A 20,903-nucleotide genomic window follows, 5' to 3' on the forward strand; every position below is an offset into this window, starting at 1 on the left:
GCTGGCAAAAATTTCCTTCTGCATTTGTTTGCCTGAAAACATCTTTATTTTTTGAAGTGCTGTTTTCTCTCTTTCTTTTTTTTTGCTGGGGGTGGTGCTTTCAGTATGCTAAAATCATCATTTCATTGTTTTCTGGCTTCCTTAATTTCTCTTTTCTCTCTAGCTTTATTGAGATAAAATTGACATAGAACTTGAAGTTATATATAAGTTTAAGGTGTACAGTGCAATAATTTGATAGACATATATATATAGGAAAATGATTATCACAATAAGGTTGGTTAACCTGTTCTTCATCTCTCATAATTACTTATGCTGTGGTGGTGAGAACATTTAAGATCTACTTTCTTAGCAACTTTCAATATTTGGTACATTGGTGTTAATTATAGTCACCATGCTATACATTTAATTTCCAGAATTTACTCGTTTTATAACTAGAAGTTTGTACCCTTTGACCAACATCCCCACCCCCTAAGTCCCTGGCGGCCACCCATCAATCTACTCTCTGTTTCTATGACTTTGGCTTTTTTAGATTCCACAAAAAGTGAGGTAATACAGTATCTGTAGTTCTCTCTCTGACTTAATTTCACTTAGCATAGTGCCCTCAGTGTTCATCCATGTTGTCTCAAACAGCAGGATTTTCTTTTATGGGTGAATAATATTCCTTTGTATATATATTGGCTTCCTTAATTCCTTTTGACAAGTCAGCTGTCAGTACTATTATTGGTACTTTAAGATAATGTCTTTTTTCTTCTGGCTTCTTTTACCATTTTCTCTTTGTCTTTGTTTTCAGCATTTTATGGTGTGCCTAAATGTGGTTTTCTTTGGATTTATCCCGATTTTGTTTCACTGAGCTTTTTTTTTCTTAATATTTTATTTATTTATTTGAGAGAGAGGGTATGAGCGAGGGTTGGGAGGTGGCGAGTGGGAGGGGCAGAGTGAGAGGAAGAAGCAGGCTCCCCAAGAATGCTGGGTGCCGGGCTTCATCTCAAGACTCTGAGATCATGACCTGAGCAGAAGTCAGATGCTTAACTAACTGAGTCACCCAGGCACCCTGTGTGGATTTGTTTCTATACTTTTTCACTCTCTTGATCATCAGTCCTTAGTCTGCTTCACTATATATCAGTTTTTTAAATTATGTCAGAGAATGCATACTGAAGAAAGAGAAAGACTGAGATAATATCTTCATCAAAAGGTGCTTCCCCCTTTCCCTCTGTTAGGAAGATATGTCGTGGGGCTGTTCCTTTCAAGTGAGCCGAGGATTAATTTAGGCCGGGGCTTGGTTATAGTTTTAGTAAGAATTAGTCCATTTTTGGTTGCTCTTGTGTTTCCGGTGTGCTCCTCTGGACTTCTCTTTGAAAGAGGTGAATCTAGTCTCCTCAGGTTTGCATGACTACAGGAGATTGAATTCTGTCCTTCAGAAGTTCTGAGTTAGCTTTTTCCTCTCTGACAGGGTGCAGCTATAAAATCTGAAGGTAGGTTGTGTTTTTGTGTCCATGCCCTAGAGCCAGCAAATTTCCCTTGGGGAAAATTGGCCGTTTTTTTTTTTTTTCTAAAGATTTTACTTATTTGACAGACAGAGGTCATGAGTAGGCAGAAAGGCAAGCAGAGAAAGAGGGGGAAGCAGGCTCCCTTCTGAGCACAGAGCCCAATGCAGGGTTCGATCCCAGGACCCTGGGATCATGACCTGAGCCGAAAGCAGAGGCTTAACCCACTAAGCCACTGAGGTGCCCCAAAATTGGCCATATGTTTTAAGCACTTCTTGTCTTTCATTCCAGCCCTGTGTGACCACCAAAAACTGATTTCTCTTTCTCGTAGAGTCTCTTTGCCTATGCCCACTGTCATTTTTCAACCTCTCCTTCAACCCAAGTGGCACAGTGCCCCCAGAAAAAGAAAATGAAGAAAATGGCCATCAATTTCTGGCTCATAAAAGAAGGACTTTTTTTTTTCTTTTCTTTTCTTTTTTTTTTTGAAATTTTAATTAAAATAATTTAATTGGTTTCCATAGTCTTCCCCAAAATATGATTTTGTAAACCTTTCTCCTCTCCCTGCTGCCTTGCATTATTTCAGAGAGAGCATTGGTTTGCTTTGACCTAGTATATCCTACTTGGAAGTAGTATTGTCTTCTACTTATATGAGTGACCAAAAAGCTGATGAAATTCTGAATGCATGGATGGCAGGCAAGTTTGTATCTGGCTGGCCTTTTCCTATCCTACCTTTTAATATCGCTATCTTTAGGTCTTTCTTTTGGGCCTCTAAGTTTCCCCAGTGGAGACTTCTGTAGTTTTCTGTCTGGAGAGTAAGGGACTGATTACCAACATTCTGTGAGACACCTGGAAAAAAGGACTAGAATTGTCAACTTCTGCCACATTTTCTTTTCCTTAATTTCCATTTGTCTGTTTGCAGCATGGAGCTAATGCACAATACCGAGCCTCATGTTGCCCAACTCAAAGATTTTTACCTTCTCCAGAGAATAAAGGTGTTTGTCTTCTGGAATGAGCACCCAGCTACATAAGTCAAGGAGGGAGAACCTGAGAAGCCAACTGCTGTGTGAAGAAATCTTCAGGCTTTCTTCTTCCTCTTAGCTCTGTTCTCCTCCCACTTCCAGAGCTACTTGATGCTTCCAGTTCTCAAGATTTTGGGGGTATTGTATATGTAATGTTGGTTTTTTGCTTTTCCACTACCAGTTTAAGACACCTTTCTCTGGTCAGTTGGAATAATTTCTTATCCATCTGCTTTCTACTGTCCAGAATTTAATTGCTTTGCTTCTTTGCCCATTGTCTTTGTCCTTGTAAGTGTATGCTTTAAGAAAAATTCCTATGTTTTCACTTGTAGTGGGTTTGAGGGCAAGCAAAAATAGCTGTTACTGTTCAGTCTGTCACACTAGAAAGAGATAACGTGGTACAAAATTCGTAAGTTATTAAAGGGTACTTAGAGCAAAGAATCAGTCTGAATAATCTATTTTTTTTCTACTGGTTTGAAATGTTACTTTTTTTTTTTTTTTAAAGATTTTATTTATTCATTTGTCAGACAGGGATCACAAGTAGGCAGAGAGGCAGGAAGGGGGGCGAGCAGGCTCCCTGCTGAGCAGAGAGCCTGATGCGGGGCTTGATCCCAGGGCCCTGAGATCATGACTGGAGCTGAAGGCAGAGGCTTTAACCCACTGAGACACCCAGGCACCCCTTGAAATGCTACCTTGATCATAATCCAAATTCCCCTGTTTCATTCTCTATTTCTGTGGTTTGTGCCATTAATCCATAATCCATAAACCATAATGTGGTTTGTTCTATTAAAAGTAGTTTTACTTATTTTGGCTTAGAATATATTTTTAATATCTGTTAGGGTTATTTCCTTCTCATTATTTTTGTTTTTCCTGAGATACATTATGCTGTTCTTCATTATTATTATTATTATTATTTTAAGATTTCATTTATTTATTTGACAGAGATCAGAAGTAGGCAGAGAGTCTGGCAGAGAGAGAAAGGAGGAAGCAGGCTCCCTGCCGAGCAGAGAGCCTGATGCGGGTCTCGATCCCAGGACCCTGGGATCATGACCTGAGCCGAAGGCAGAGGCTTTAACCCACTGAGCCACCCAGGTGCCTCATTATTATTTTTTTGGTATGAACCTTTGAATCAGATTAGCTGGGAACCCCTAAAATCTTTTTAGTGTTTTTCTGGGGGAGGGCTCATGGCATTATATTAATTAATTAAAGATTTCTTTATTTGAAGGAGAGAGTGTGAGCACATGTCTGAGCACCAAGAGAGAGGAGGGGCAAAGGGAGAAGCAGACTGTCTCCTGAGCAGGGGTCCTGACATGGAGCTTGATCTCAGAATCCTGAGATCATGACCTGAGCTAAAGGTAGATGCTTAATCTACTGAGCCCCCTAGCTGTCCCTGAATTACATTTAAAAGTTAATTTGGAGAGAGTTGACATCTTGACAATATTAAAATCTTTCCATGACCTTCCATTTATTCAGAACTCCTTTTGTGTCTCTTTGAGACCTTTTACTTACTTAGATTTTTTGGTAAATTTTTTGAAAAAAGATTTTGTTTATTTGACAGAGATCACAAATACACAGAGGGGCAGGCAGAAAAAGAGAGAGGGAGAAGTAGGCTTCCTGCTGAGATCATGACCTGAGCCAAACACAGAGACTTAACCCACCAAACCACTCAGGCATCCCTGTTTTTTTTTTTTTTTTTTTTTTTTTTAATAGACTTAGAGCAGTTTAGGGTTCATAGCAACATTGAGAAGAAGGTACGGATTATTTCCCATATACAAGTGACCCCACACATTGCATAGCCTTCCCCATTATCAGCTTCTCCCACCAGAGTGATACATGTGTTACAGATGAGGAACCGACACTGACACATGACAGTCACCCACATTCCCATTGTTCACATTCAGGTTCACTCTTAGCATTGCACATTAACAATTGTGTAATAATTGGTACCCATCCTTATAGTATCATGTAGAGTATCCTGTAGAGTATTTTCACTGTCTCCCAAATCTTCTGTGCTCTTTTGTTCATCTCTCTTGCTTCCGAACCACTGGCAACCACAGATCTTTTTTTCTGTCTGTATAGTTTTGTCTTTTTCAGAATGCCATATAGTTGTAATCTTGGTATGCAGCCTTTTCAGATTGGCTTTTATTTAGTAATATGCATTTAGGTTCCTCCATGTCTTATAGTGACTTGACAGCTCATTCCTTATTAGCATTCAGTAATATTACATTGTTTCCATTTTTACCTTTTAAAGGACATCTTGGTTGCTTCCAACTTTTGACAGTTATCAATAAGGCTGCTATAAACATTTACTCAAAGGTTTTTTTTTTTTTTTAAAGATTTTATTTATTTATTTGTGAGAGACAGAAGGAGAGAGAGCGAGCTAGCACAGGCAGAAAGGCAGGCAGAGGCAGAGGGAGAAGCAGGCTCCCTGCCGAGCAAGGAGCCTGATATGGGACTCGATCCCAGGACCCTGGGATCATGACCCGAGCCGAAGGCAGCTGCTTAACCAACTGAGCCACCCAGGCTTCCCTACTCAAAGGTTTTTATGTGGACATTAGTTCTTAACTAATTTGGATTTTAAATACCAAGGAGCATAATTGCTCCATTGTATAAGAATATATTTAATTTTTTAAGAAACTGCCCGACTGTCTTTCACAGTGGCTGTACTATTTTACGTTCCCACCAGCAATGAATGAGTTCTAGTTGTTCCACCACATTCTCATCAGCATTTGGTTTTGTCAGTGTTTTGGATCTTAACCATTCTAATAGGTGTATAGTGGAATCGCATTGTTTTAATTTGCAATTCTAATTAAAATTGCATTTTAATGCATTAAATGCATTAAAATTTATTGTTGAGAAATCTTTTCATATGTTTATTTGCTGTCTATCTTCCTTATTGAGAGGTCTGTTCAGATCTTTTGCCTGTTTTTAAATCATGTCTGTTTTCTTATTGTTGACTTTTAAGAGCTCTTTCTGTATTTTATTTATTTATTTATTTTAAAATATTTTATATATTTATTTATTTGACAGAGAGAGAGAGAGAGAGATCACAAATAGGCAGAGAGGCAGGCAGAGAGAGAGGAGGAAACAGGCTCCCCGCTGAGCAGAGAGCCTGATGCGGAGCTCAATCCAAGGACCCTGGGATCATGACCTGAGCTGAAGTCAGAGGTCTTAACCCACTGAGCCACCCAGGTGCCCCAAGAGTTCTTTGTATATTTTAGATAAATCTTTTAGCACATGTGTTTTATACCAGTATTTTCTCCTATGATGTGACTTCTCTTTTCATTCTCTTCTCAGTGTCATCCACAGAGCTCTTTTTAATTTTAATGAAGTCCAATTTACCAGGTTCTTTCTTCCATGACTTTGGCATTGTCTAAAAAGTTATCACCAAATCAAAGGTTGTCTAGATTTTTTACTGTGTTCTAGGAATTTTATGGTTTTGTGTTTTACATTAGGCCTCTGGTCGATTTTCAGTTAATTTTTGTGAAGAGTGTAATGTCTCTGTCTAGATACCTTTTTCACACAAATGGTATCATTCTTAACTTTCATCACCCCTTTTTTCACTTAATATGTACTTTCCTTGTCATTAAAGAGTATCTTCATAATCTTTCTTCAGTTATTAATCTTGCATTCAATTTTATTGTAGTTGATCTTTATTGTTGTATTTCAATTCAGATATTTTCTTCTCTTTTCTAAGTAGATATTTCTTTGTGGGAGCACTTTTGAATTTATTGTGTTAATTTGCTCCTGCACCCAATTGAATGGTTACTGTTTGTAATAATTTTCTAGTCGATTCTTTTAGATTTCTGTGTAAAGCAGATAATCTGACAATCATGATAATTTTAGTTCTTGTGATTTTTATACTTTTCCTGTCTCTTTTTTATGCTTACCTCTCTTATCCTCTTATTTCTCTTATATTGTCTGGTATATGCACATAATAGTATTTAATGGTACTAAATAATCATAATGATGAAGAATATCCCTATCTTTTTCCTGACCTTACTAAGAATGCCCTTGGCATTTACTAAACATCATGTTGGGTTTGAGTTAGCTATAATATGCTTTACCATGTTATAGAAATATCTGCCCCCCCCCCTTTTTTTAATGGTCAAGAATGGATGTTGAATTCTTTTGCATGCCTTTTTAGCATCTTATGGAGATGATCATATGATTTTTTTACTCTATTCATCCTTAAGCCTGCTAAATATTGTGATCTGAGTGTGTATGTTTCCTATTTACAGCCAGATAAGGAAGGTGAAGAGCGTCTAGATTTGCCTAGTAGTTGAAGTATGACTGCCTATTAATGACCCAGCCTCACACATGTAGAAGAAACAGTCCCTAGGGCGCCTGGGTGACTCAGGTGTTAAGCATCTGCCTTAGGCTCAGATTGTGATCCTGGGGTCCTGGGATCAAGCCCCACATCGGCCTCCCTGCTCAGCGGGAAGCGTGCTTCTCCCTCTCCCACTCCCCCTGCTTGTGTTTCCTTTCTCGTGTCTCTCTCTGTCCAAAAATAAGAAAAAAGAAACAGTCTAATGGGTCAGGCAATTTTCAGGCCAAAGAGTTTTCATCTAAAATGAAAATGTCAGGGTGCCTGGGTGGCTCAGTCATTTAAGCTCCTGCCTTCGGCTCAGGTCATGATCCTAGGGTTCTGGGATCAAGCCATGTATCAGGCTCCCTGATCAGAAGAGAGCCTGCTTCTTCAGTAGCAGGGTTAGTCCTCTTCCTGAAGTACAGCCTTCAGGAAGATACTGAGCACAGCAAGCAGAAATGAAATATACTTCTAGAACAAGAACTTCAGAATTAGAGTTGGGGCACACGTTGGCATTTGAGCTGGAGGAAAGAGGTTGAAGTCTGGTAATTAGACCATTCAGGGTTCAATGGAGTCTGAGGATGGAGGGCTTATACAAGTAATCAACTTAGAATTGTTCCTGGGCCTTAGGGATGTATTGATTCTGTGGGTGTTGAGAGTGGCAATAGCTGCAAGGACAATTACATCAGAAACTGGTAACGAGGGTGGCATTGGTTACTTCATTTCTCAATCACTTGTATTTACTCTTCATCTCATGATACTAGACCAGCTGTGCCCTGATAGTAGGTGGCGTCATGAATTATTGAACTCCTGGTTTAGATTCTTTTTTCAATAACAGGTTTCTTCTGTGTCCTGATGGCTGATGACGTAACTGACCTGCCTGTCTGGATTCCTGACTTCTGGCTTACTCTTCACCTCTTAAAATTCGCCTGACCTTCCAAATCCTGCTAGTCCAGATTCCTTACTACCTTCCCATTACTGATTTGACACTTGCTTTTTTCCTTTTAATTAAATTTAATCATCTTTTTTTTAAAAGATTTTATTTCTTTGGCAGAGAGAGACACAATGAGAAAGGGAACACAAGCAGGGGGAGTGGGTGAAGGAGAAGCAGGCTTCCCACTGAGCAGGGAGCCTGATGGGGGGTTTGATCCCAGGACCCCAGGATCATGACCCAAGTTGAAGGCACATGCCTAACTGACTGAGCCACCCAGGTGCCCCAAGGATTTTACTTATTTTTATATATATATATATATAATTTTTTTAACTTAAATTCAGTTAATTGACATGTAATGTATTATTTGTTTCAGGGAAGAATCTTTTTTTTTTTTTTTTTTTAAATGGGGTATCTGGGTGGCCTAGTTAGTTAAGATTTGTACTCCTGACCTCAGCTCAGGTCTTTTTTTAAAAAATTCAATTATTTGACACACAGAGAGGATAACAGCGAGAGGAAATACAAGCAGGGGGAGTGGGAGAAGGAGAAGCAGGCATCCTACTGAGCAGAGTGCCCAATCCCAGGACCTGAGATCATGACTTGATTCTAAGGCAAATGCTTAAGGACTGAGCCACCTAGGCACCCCCTCAGTTTAGGTCTTAATCTGAAGGTTGTGGGCGCCTGGGTGGCTCAGTGGGTTAAGCCGCTGCCTTCGGCTCAGGTCATGATCTCAGGGTCCTGGGATCGAGGCCCGCATCGGGCTCTCTGCTCAGCAGGGAGCCTGCTTCCCTCTCTCTCTGCCTGCCTCTCCATCTACTTGTGATTTCTGTCTGTCAAATAAATAAATAAAATCTTTTAAAAAAAAAAAATCTGAAGGTTGTGAGTTTAAGTAACATGTTTGCATTCTGCTTTCAAAATAATTAATTAATTTTTAACAAACACAAACTTAGAGAAAAATTCCAAAAACTTTTTTCTTGTACCATTTGATTGTAAGTTTCCAATCTCTGATTTCCTACCATTTCTTTAAATATTTTAGAGTTTATTTCCACTAACAAGATTATTCTGAATAAGCACAGTGTAACTATCAACAATTAGGAAATCATTGTTGAGACATTAGTGCCATCTAATCCTCAAGGGCTCTTCTATCTTGCGTTTTTTTTTTTTTTTTTTTTTAAGATTTTATTATTTGACAGAGAGAGACACAGATAAGGAACACAAGCAGGGGGAGTGGGAGAGGAAGAAGCAGGCTTCCTGGTAAGCAGAGAGCCTAATGTGGCTCTCTGGATCATGACCTGAGCTGAGGGCAGAGGCTTAACCCACTGAGCCACCCACGTGCCCCCCTTGCGTATTTTCTTAATACCGTTCTTTGTAGTAGAGGAACTCAATTGAGAACCATGTGTTACTTTTTAGTTATCCTCTGTCTCTGCAGTCTCTTTTAGATTCTGATCATTCCTGTTTTTTTTCCAGACTTTAATGCCCTTGATGGATTTGATGGTTACAGGACAGTTATTTTGTAGAGTATCCCTCAGTGTGAGTTAGTAATGTTTACTCATGTTTATTTCAGAGGGCATATGATTTTGATTTGCCTCATTATTGATGATGTCCACTTTGGTTGGATATTTAGAAGATATTCGCCAGGTTTCTATAAATTTACTCTCCTCCTTTGTAGTTAGTATTTTGTGGCAAGCTGTTTTGAAGGTATATAAACATTCAGTCCTACTCAACTTTCAATTTATAAATAAATTTGTATGTTTATATGGAGTCTTAGTTTATTATTTTATTTAGTGGGTAATGATGGCACACATTCAGATATAAAACTATATGCATGTATATTATATGCATGTATATTATGTTGGCATAAGTGATATAATTTGATTTTATTTTAACATATAATAGTATTAAAGTATTTTTTTTTTTTAAGATTTTATTTATTTATTTGACAGACAGAGAGCACAAGCAGGCAGAGAGGCAGGCAGAGAGAGAGAGGAGGAAGCAGGCTCCCTGCCGAGCAGAGAGCCCGATGTGGGACTCGATCCCAGGACCCTGAGATCATGACCTGAGCCGAAGGCAGCGGCTTAACCCACTGAGCCACCCAGGCGCCCCAGTATTAAAGTATTAAAATGTAATCTAAGTCTGGTTGGTGTTAAGTAAAACTCTGCTTTAGGAGATAAGTGGAGTTCAAAAAATTTAATCACACAAAATACAAGTTTAGTGGTTGTTTCTAGCTGTCCTGAAGTTACAGGGATGGAGCTGTTTGATCCCATTCTGACATGGTCCTGATTGCAGTTTGGTGCCACCTGGTGGCATTTGTCCACTTCAGTATACTATAAATGGGGACAAATCTGGTTGGTTAGGACTTTTGTGTGTTGATAGCAATTTTAGGTGTGGTTAGTTGTTGCCAGGTTCTTGGATACAATCCTGGGAAATTGGGGCAGGTGAATACTGGGAATGAGAAGACCAGTTTTCTATATCTCTACTTTCTAAGATGGGTGGCCTACTTCTCTCTTCCTGTCTCTGTCAGAATAGGGGTGATTTGTAGGTGGATATGTTTACTGTACTATTGGTGATTTTTATTTTCTCTGTTTTTAAAATCTGTACTTTTCCTCCAAATTAATTTGCATGAAATGTTAATAAAGTCTTTTTTTAAATGTGTGTGTGTATTTTTTTTAAAGATTTTATTTATTTTTTTGACAGAAAGAGAAACAACAAGAGAGGGAACAGAAGCAGAGGGAGTGGGAGAGGGAGAAACTCGATGTGGGGCTCAATCCCAGGACCCTGGGATCATGACTTGAGCTGAAAGCAGACTTTTTTTTTTTTTTGAAGATTTTATTTATTTGACAGAGATCACAAGTAGGCAGAGAGACAGGTAGAGAGAGAGAAAGGAAGGGAAGCAGGCTCCCCGCTGAGCAGAGAGCCCGATGCGGGACTCGATCCCAGGACCCTGAGATCATGACCTGAGCTGAAGGCAGAGGCTTTAACCCACTGAGCCACCCAGGCGCCCCCGAAGGCAGACGTTTAACGACTGAGCCACCCAGGTGCCCCAATGTTCATAAAGTCTTAATGAAAATTAAGATTGTTAAAAAACAAAAAGACAAAGATGGAAGGCTCAGCTCTCTCAGGAATAAAGGAAACTATATTAAGTAGATGATTTATGTAGGAACCGTTTCCAGCAGGTCAAAGAAAATTTCAAGCAGTACTTATTTAAGGCCTGTTATCAGGACTTACTCTGTGTATGTAAAAAGTTTCTTTCTTCCAAAGCAAGTCTTGTCTTTTTAATTTTTCTGTTTCAATCTCATTGTGTATTATCACCATCTCTGGATTATTTTTTAGATTTCTGCTGATCTCTATCCACCCATTAACATTTTCTTCTTGGATCTTAGGTACAGAGGGTTAAGTTAATCATAATCCTTAGTTTATAGCCCATTGTTATCACTGGTTTGTACAAAGTCCTGCCTGTTTTACGTCTGTCCTTTTATCCTCATACTGCACGTTCTTTTCTCTCCTGTCATAGGTAACCATTCTAATGTGTACTTTAAAAAAAAGATTTTGTTTATTTGACACACAGAGTGATCACAAGTAGGCAGAGAGAGAGGGGGAAGCAGGCTCCCTGCTGAGATCCCGATGTGGGCCTCCAGTCCAAGGACCCTGAGATCATGACCTGAGCTGAAGGCAGAGGCTTAACCCACTGAGTCACCCAGGCACCCTCTCATGTGTACTTTTTATTTGTATTTGTTCCTACAAAATGTGTTTTATTCTGTGTACATGTATTTTACCTTATGTAATTTAAGTATTCATACTTTATTTTCTCCAAGGCAGTATATTTTTAAAATGCATCCATGTTGCTCTGTGTACACCTAATTGCTTATGACTGTTACACGGTATTATGTAGTATGCTTCTATCACAGTTTAGCTGTCTACTCTCAGTGCCGACCACTATGTTGTCTTCATCTTCACTTTGTTGAGAGTCGGTCTTATAGTGAACATCCAGGTATGGGTCCCATCATATACCCTTATGAGAATTTCTTTGTAATACAGACCCTGGTGCAGAACTGCTAGATTATGGGGATGTGTATTTAATTTGACAAGTATTGTAAGATTGTTTTCTAGAATACTGTAGGGAGTAGAATAAGGAAGAAATTAATTTGTACTCTTAACTGTGAGGGCATGATATTTTTCCTTTATCTTTGCATTCTATCCAACACTTGATAATATGCTACTTTTATAATTTTGCTAATCTGATACAGAATATGTCATATTTGATAATTTTGTCCTCTGATCATTGGTTTTAGCATCTCATCACATGCTGATTGTGTTTCTTCTTCAGTGAAGTGTCTATTTATAATTTTTTGCTCATATTTTTGGAATGAGGTTACTGTTCTTTTGGTTTTTTAAAAGTTTATTTTGAGAGGGAGTGTGAGAGCTCTTACATGTGACGGAGGGAAGTAGGAGAGAGAATCTTGAGCTGAATCCGTGCTGAGCTTGGAGCCCAAGGTGGGGCTCCATCTCACAAGCCTGAGATCATGACCTGAGTCAAAATCAAAGAGTCAGACAGTTGGGCTCCTGGGTGGCGCAGGTCAAGATCCCAGAATTTGTGTAGAATCTTCAGGAGTTTTCACTTATAAGATCATTTTGTGCGCAAACTGAATTTTACTTTTTTTCCCAGCTTGGACAATTTTTAAAAAAAAGTTGTATTTTAATCTTTTTAAAAATATATTTATTTATTTGATAGAGAAAGAACAAGAAGGGGGAGCAACAGGCAGAGGGAGAGGGAGAAGCAGGCTCCCCTGTGAGGCGGTAGCCCCATGGTGGGGCTCGGTCCCAGAACCCTGGGATCATGACCTAAGCCAAAGGCAGATGCTTAACCAACTGAGCCACCCAGGCGCCCTAGAGTTTGTTTTGTTTTTGTTTTAAAGATAATTTATTTAAGAGAGACGTTTAGGCTGGGGAAAGGGCAGAGGGAGAGAGAGAAACTTAGAGTTGACTCTGAGCTGAGCACAGAGCCCAATGTAGGGCTCCATCTTAAGACCTTGAGAACATGAGCTGAGGCGAAACTGAGAGTTGGGCACTTAATGTACCACCAAGGCACCCCTTCTAGAATCTTTATAGTTTTTAGTTTTGCACTTAGGTCTAGGATCCATCTGTAAATAGTGCGAGACAAGGATCAAGGTTAATTTTCTATGTGAGTATCCAGTTTCTCTAATACCATTTATTGAAAAGACAGCCCTTTTCCCCACTGAATTGCACTATTACTTTGTTATAAAGTAGGTGATCTTATGTATGTCTGTTTCTGGTGACTGTCTTCCTTTCCATTTTTCTATCTAGCCTTGTATCAGTAACAATCTTGATAATTCTAGCATATGGTAAGTCTTAATCTAGTTGTGTATGTCCAGATTTATTCTTCTCAGACTGGTTTTGGCTATTATATGTCCTTTGTATTTCCACATAAATATTGGTATCAGCATGTGAATTTCTGTAGGAAAACTTACTAGAATTTTAATTGGAATTGCATTCAATCTGTAGATCAATTTGGGGACAACGAATACTAAAACTAAGTCTTTCAGTAAGTGTGTTATATCTCGCAACTTATTTAGGTCTTTTAATTTTTTTCATCAGTGTTTTATAGTTCTCAGTGTACAGATAGCACACATCTTCCTGTAGAATTATTCCTAGGTAATGTTTTTCCAGTTTTATTGAGCTGTAATTGATATAGTATTGTATTAGTTTAGGACATGCAGCTTGATTAGATACATGTATATATTTGCAGAATGATTATCAGATAAGTTCAGTTATCCATCACTTCACATAGTTACAGAAATCAGTTTCTTTTTTTTTTTTTAAGATTTTATTTATTTATTTATTTGACAGAGAGAAATGACAAGTAGGCAGAGAGGCAGGCAGAGAGAGAGAGAGAGGAGGAGGAAGCAGGCTCCCTGCTGAGCAGAGAGCCCGAAGCGGGACTCGATCCCAGGACCCTGAGATCATGACCTGAGCCGAAGGCAGCGGCTTAACCACTGAGCCACCCAGGCGCCCCCAGAAATCAGTTTCTTAAAAGAACTTCTACAATCTACTCTTTTAACTTCCAAATGTATACTATAGTATTGTCAGTTATAGTCACCGTGCTGTAACTTAACGTTCCTGAAAATTTGTTCCTTTTAACTGCCTTCACCATTCCCTCCCATCCTTACCTCCACACCCCTGTAGATTGGCAACTACCAGCCTGTTTTCTGTATGGTTTTTGTTTTGTTTCATTTTGTTTTGTTTTGGGTTTTTTTGAATTTCTTGTTTAAGGGAGAGCATGTAGTATTTGTCTTTCTCTTCCTGACTTGTTTCACTTAGTACGGTTAGTGTCCTCAGGGTCCATCCTTGTTTTCACAAATGATAAGATTTCCTTTTTTAAAGGTTGGATTACGTTTTTGTTTTTGTTTTTTTAAAGATTTTATTTATTTATTTGACATAGATCACAAGTAAGCAGAGAGGCAGGCAGGGGAGGTGGGAAGCAGGCTCCCTGCTGAGCAGAGAGCCCAATGTGGGGCTCGATCCCAGGACCCTGGGATCATGACCTGAACCTAAGGCAGAGGCTTTAACCCACTGAGCCACCCAGTCGCCCCTATATTCTTTTTGATATATTCCACGTTTTCTTTATCCATTCATCCATTGATTGGCCTAGATTGTTTTCCTGTCTCAGTTATTGTAATGCTGCTGCAGGTATTTTTCTTAATGCTACTGGAGATGGCATTTAAATGTTTTTATTTTCTAAATATTTGTTAGAATATAGATACATGATTGTTTTTTGTATATTTTTTATCAACAGTCTTGCTAAATTACTGTAGTAGTTCATAGATTCTTATACATAATTAGGATTTTTTTTTTAAGATTTTATTTATTTATTTGACAGAGAGGTCACAAGTAACCAGAGAGGCAGGCAGAGAGAGTGGGGGGGGCAAGCACCCTGCTTAGCAGAGAGCCCAATGTGGGGTTTGGTCCCAGGACCCTGAGATCATGACCTGAGCCGAAGGCAGAGGCTTTAACCCACTGAGCCACCCGGGTGCCCCCTGAATACTTTTTATATAGAGTTTTGACTGGTCTTCCTATTTTCAGCACCAGTTGCACTTGGTGCCTCAAATTTTTGAGTTTTTCCATGATTCACTGGAGGAAGTAAGCCTGCTTCTTGGGCCTTCTGACCATAAGTCTGAATTTAGATTGCTCTTGTCTTCTAAGTTAGTTACTACTTACCCTCCTGGTTTCCAGCTTTCAAAATTTTGTTGTTTTGTGTCTGCCATTTGGCCTTCTAGGTTTATGACTTTTTAAAAAATAAAAAGTTTATAAACTTAGTAATTTGTGTGGAAGCAGCTGTAAATATACATGTTGACACACAATTTTAACTGAAAGTCCAAATGTCTTTTCTGCTGTTACACCTAACATTAACCCAGGTGATGATGCCGTGAGTTTCTGTAGCATTTATTGTGGGAATAAAAGGCTTTACTTTCCAAGCTAAAAGAAACATTTTATTACTTTTATTAAAATACAAAGTGCTTTTAGTATTAATATTGAAAGGTACTTCTGAAATGTCTGAAGTTTACTTTTCAGAGTTCAGTAAGCTTCAGGGATTTCCTTTTTTTTTTTTAATATTTCATTTTAATTTTAGGATAATTACATTATATAACAACTCTTAATTAAACTTTTTAGATTGGGATTGCTAATCAATAAAGACTTTAAAGCCTGTGGCACCTATTATAACATCATTAGGTATAGCTACTCTATTTTTCACATATTGTTACTGAACAGTTTAAAAATTTGTGTTGGTCACTGACAGACTTCTGAAACTTTCAGCAAGTTAATAAGAAAACATGTTTTGATTGCTTTTTGTTATGTTGGAAACATATCCTATAGCAGATGTGAGCTGATGACATAGCAGAAAAACTCAGCAGTGGGAGTGTCCTCATTTCACACTAACTCTAGGCACTAATCCAAATGCAACAGTAAACACTCTTCATTTGCTGTCAGCTGAGCTATTACCAAGTATAGTTGTGTTTAGGACTGGGAATCTTTTTCTTAACCTGTTTAATGATATGTTTAATAATAGGATAGCAGGAATAATTGAAATATATTTCACTATTAATTTGTTTTTTTATCATGGCGAAAATTTCATATGATAATAATTAGTGAGATAAAATTACTTTGACATTGTGCATTGGGAATTATTAAAATTCTGTGCCAAGACAATGTGTATACTATATTTATATATAATAATTTTTTTTGAAATTTTGGTTATGCATCTTCAGGCCTCTTTTTCTTTGCCCAGAAATATTAGGTTTTTGTTAAGTTTCACTTTCTCTCTCTTTTTTTTTTAAGATTTTATTTATTTATTTGATAGAGATTGCAAGCCAGCAGAGAGGCAGGCTCCCCGCCGAGCAGAGAGGCGGATCCTAGGACCCTGAGATCACAACCCCAGCTGAAGGCAGAGGCTTTAACCCACTGAGCCACCCAGGCACCCTGTGGTTTCACATTTTGGAAGGGAGAATAGAGGGCCAGAGAAAGTTACAGTGAGAGCACATTAAGTTAAAAAGATCTTGGGAGGACCTAAGGAGTATGAGAAAAGAGTGGACAGGAAAGCTTAGAGCATGAGGATACTGGAATTACGGAAGCCCAGGAAATAAAACGGTTCAGGAAGATAAAATGTTAAACGTGGGGAGATCCTTCTTGGTAGTCAGAGATATGGACTAAAAAAGAATCTGTTCCTCATTTAATAAGGTCCTCTGCACTTGTGGCTTATACTTATCTTTTAATTTCACAACTGAATGGTGAGATGAAATAATGCATATAAAGCATTTAGTCCAATGCCTGCCCTTTAATAAGCCTTTGTAAGTATTATTTAATTGCCACTGCCATTTATCATTGTTTACCTATTTCTTCAGTCTAGAAATTGATAGTCATCCATGGTTTTTCCCTTCCTTGTGGTCCCTAAATCAAATCAATCTCTAGGTCTCATTGATTATACTTCCTGAATATCTTAAACTAAGTCTTCTTTCCTATTGTCTCTGCCTTTGTTTTCATGTGTAAGCCTTTTTATATTCTTTTCCCTCTGCCTTTAAGGTCCCTTTCCACTTTGGCATCAGTTTACCTAAGGTATCACCCTTCTATAAATTTCCCCCTAATCATTTCAGTACCTAATAGATATTTTATTTAAGGTCCTTAGTTTTGCTTTTTTTTAAAGATTTTATTTATTTATTTGACAGAGAGAGACCACAAGTAGGCAGAGAGGCAGGCAGAGAGAGAGAGGAGGAAGCAGGCTCCCTGCTGAGCAGAGAGCCTGATGCGGGACTCGATCCCAGGACCCTGAGATCATAACCTGAGCCGAAGGCAGCGGCCCAACCCACTGAGCCACCCAGGCGCCCCAGGTCCTTAGTTTTTAATTCTTTCTTTGCATATCTGTCTTTTCAGTTAGACTGTAGCCATTCAGGGGTAGGATTAGTGTTATAAATATCTTTGTTTCCTACCTCCTATATTTGGTATCTGGCAACATGATTGGTGTTCAGTAATATGTTGAATGATTGAGTAAATGAAAATATTAACATAAATGTTCAGGGATCCAAATAACTAAAAATAGATGTCTAATGAGTTAATTGATATCATTGAGGTTACAATTAGGAATAGCCTGAGCATTTTAGGAAAGGCATATGTATAGAAACTATTTCAGAGGTATTTGTGCTTTTGAGTTTGTAGGTTGGTCAAGAAAGATAAAGGGAGTTGCCTGAGAAAGAGTCTCTCAGAGTTTAAATTACTTCTCTAACAAAAATATGACTCTCTCTCTCTCTCTCTTTATATATATATAACAAAATTGTGGCCTTTCAGATTTATTTCTTGACATAGCCATATACCAGTCAAATTTAAAACTGTACTTCATGAATAAATTGTAAAGGGTAAACTTGAGATATTTAAAACTAGACTGTGCGTGTGTGTATATGAACTTGGTTAAAGGTTATACTCTATTTAGTACATTTATTTTTTATTTTTTAAAATTTTTTTATTTGTCAGAGAGAGAGCAAGCGAGAGCAAGCACAGGCAGACAGAGTGGAAGGCAGAGTCAGAGGGAGAAGCAGGCTCCCCACGGAGCAAGGAGCCCGATGCGGGACTTGATCCCAGGACGCTGGGATCATGACCCGAGCCGAAGGCAGCTGCCTAACCAACTGAGCCACCCAGGCGTCCCTATTTAGTACATTTATTTAACAGCTTCAGAGATCAGTGGATAAGGGGCACCTGGGTGGTACAGTTGGTTGGGTGTCTGCCTTTAGCTCGGGTCATGATTTCATTAACTTACTTATTTAGTTTATTTTGTTTTCATCCCTTAACGCAACAGTGGTGAAATATCTTCGGGGTAATAAAGAACTGGGCAACTAACTTTGGGTGCTAGGTGTAAGGAACTATTCCATTTTTACAGGTTAAACAGATATAGATATTATGACTTAGCAAAAGCTTATTGATAACTAGGAAAATATTTCTGCAGAAAGAACCAGGTACTTGTATATGCAATGTATAATTTGCAAAATAAAGATGTTTCAGAGTGTCACATTCCACATGTGACCCACAAGATCCTCTAAGGATATCAGATTTCCAAAGGAATATTTAGCTATTGTTCATACATTTCATATTTACATATTTTGGAAAGAAAAATATACTATACTTTTCTATTACAGTAAAAACTTAATAGGTAAAAATTATTAATTGAAGATTAAGATGACCCACTGTGTCTTTTTGTTAAACATTTTCTATATTAATTTGTATATTTTATCCAGGCCTTTGAGTTTATCATTCCAAATGTCGGTTTTCTTTTCTTTTCCTTTTTTAAAGATTTTGCTTAATTATTTTATTTATTTATTTGACACAGAGAGAGAGAGATCACATGTAGGCAGAGAGCCAGGCAGAGAGAGAGGGGGAAGCAGGCTTCCTGCTGAGCAGAGAGCCCGATGTGGACTCCATCCTGGGACCCTGAGAGCATGACCTGAGCCAAAGTCAGAGGCTCAACCCACTGAGCCACCCAGGCACCCCTACTTAATTATTTTAGATAGAGAGTGAGAGTGTGCGTGCGTGAGAGGGAGCAGGGGGACGGACAGATGGGGAGGGACAGATGGAGAGGGAGAGAATCTGAAGCAGGCTCCATGCTGAGCACAGATCCCTATGCAGGGCTTGATCCCTCTGGGATCATGACCTGAACCCAAGTGAAGAGTCAGGCATTTAACCAACTGAGCCACCCAGGGGCCTCTCACATGTCAAAGCAGATATATAGAAATGTGTAGAGAAGTCATGAATAAAAATCTTTTTAACTTATAAAAGTAATGTATGTTCATGTATCAGTCATCTAGAAATTAGGCTTTATTTCTACCACTACTCTAGTCCCCAGAGATAACCATTGTCAATAGTGAGAAATACATCTTTAAAGTCTTTTTCTTTTTCTTTTTTTAAAGATTTTATTTATTTATTTGATAGACAGAGATCACAAGTAGGCAGAGAGGCAGGCAGAGAGGAGGAGGAAGCAGGCTCCCTGCTGAGCCGAGAGCCCAGTGTGGGGCTCGATCCCAAGACCCTGAGATCATGATCTGAGCCAAAGGCAGACGCTTAAGCCTCTGAGCCACCCAGGCGCCCCTTTAAAGTCTTTTTCAGGGACGCCTGGGTGGCTCAGTTGGTTAAGCAGCTGAGCCTTCGGCTCAGGTCATGATCCCTGCGTCCTGGGATCGAGTCCCACATCGGGCTCCTTGCTCGGCAGGGAGCCTGCTTCTCCCTCTGCCTCTGCCTGCCATTCTGTCTGCCTGTGCTTGCTCCCCCCCCACCTAATAAATAAATAAAAAAAAAATAAAGTCCTTTTCAATGTATTATATACATATATATAATTCTCAAATATACACACATTATTTTTTACATTATATATGGTATGTATTATTTATTTCTTAAAGATGTATTTATTTTAGAGAGAGAGGGAAAAGATAATCTCAAGCAGACTGCCCACTGAGTGCAGAGCCCAATGTGGGGCTCAGTCTCATGACCCAGATGCATGAATCAAAACCAAGAGTTGGACACTTAACCAACTGAGCCACCAAAGCGCCCCATGATATATATTATTTCTAAGTAGCATCAACCTGTGTACTGTCATTTACGTTTTTTATTTAATATATTCTGGGTATTTTTTTCTCTTGGTGTATATTGGTCTATTACATCTTTTATAATAGCTACAGAACAATGTATCAGAGGAGTAGACCACTCTTTAGTATTTGAACCAAAAAACACAAATCTGAGTTTTTTACTTGCTTAAGAGCTTTACTGGCCAATCACAGTCTGTCCAAGTAGAGCAGACTACTGATAACTTATATGGTTTTGAGAAGTATAAAGTTTAGGGCTTAGTTTATTTTTTGCAGCCATGGTGGGTTGGCATCAACAGTGGAAGAAGATGAGTTGGATAAGACAGTTAACGATTGGTTGGTATTCTGAAGTGTATTTGTTGAAGTGTGCCCTGTTGGCTGGCTTTCAGAAGCAAAGGCCTGTCACTGACAGGTTGGCTTGTAAAAACATAGTCATCAAGACAGGTTGTTTTTATCTGGGTTTAAAATTAGTTCTTGTTGTTCCATACCTGTACAAATGTCAGGTATTGATAAAACAATTTAAAACTGTCTAGGGGCTATTTTAGTATGGCTACGGAATAATCTGTCTTTTGCTATTGGTATATGAACTTTTTATTCTTGGTGAGATCAAGGATTGTCCAGATCTTTAACAGTGTTGTTGATTCTTCCTAAAGCTAAGGTTTGGGGTCACCTGGATTGGCTCAGTTGGTTCATCCTCTGTCTTTGGCTCAGGTCATGATCCCAGGGTCCTGGGATTGAGCGCACTGTAGGGCTCCCTGCTCAATGGGGAGTCTGCTTCTCCTTTTCCCTCTGCTGCTCCCCCTGCTTGTATGCTCTCTCTCTCAAATAAATAAATAAAATCTTTAAAAAATGATGATAAAAAAAAGATAAGGTTTGACCTTTTTCTCTTTGAAACTGAAGTCTGATTTTCAATTCCAGTGCCAGAGGAAAGGAAGCAGGCTCCCTGCTGAGCAGAGAGCCCGATGCAGGGCTTGATCCCAGGACCCTGGGATCACAACCCGAGTGGAAGGCAGAGGCTTTAACCCTCTGAGC

General features: G+C 38.9%; 1 protein-coding gene across 1 annotated transcript in view; it reads left to right on the forward strand.

The window, feature by feature from the left end:
* The window catches only part of UBE2R2 (ubiquitin conjugating enzyme E2 R2), a 111,683-nt gene that overhangs the window by 33,258 nt on the left and 57,522 nt on the right, over positions 1-20,903 (forward strand). The window lies entirely within an intron of this gene.

This window comes from Mustela nivalis (genome assembly GCF_964662115.1).
Source record: "Mustela nivalis genome assembly, chromosome: 13".
Classification (NCBI taxonomy): domain Eukaryota; kingdom Metazoa; phylum Chordata; class Mammalia; order Carnivora; family Mustelidae; genus Mustela; species Mustela nivalis.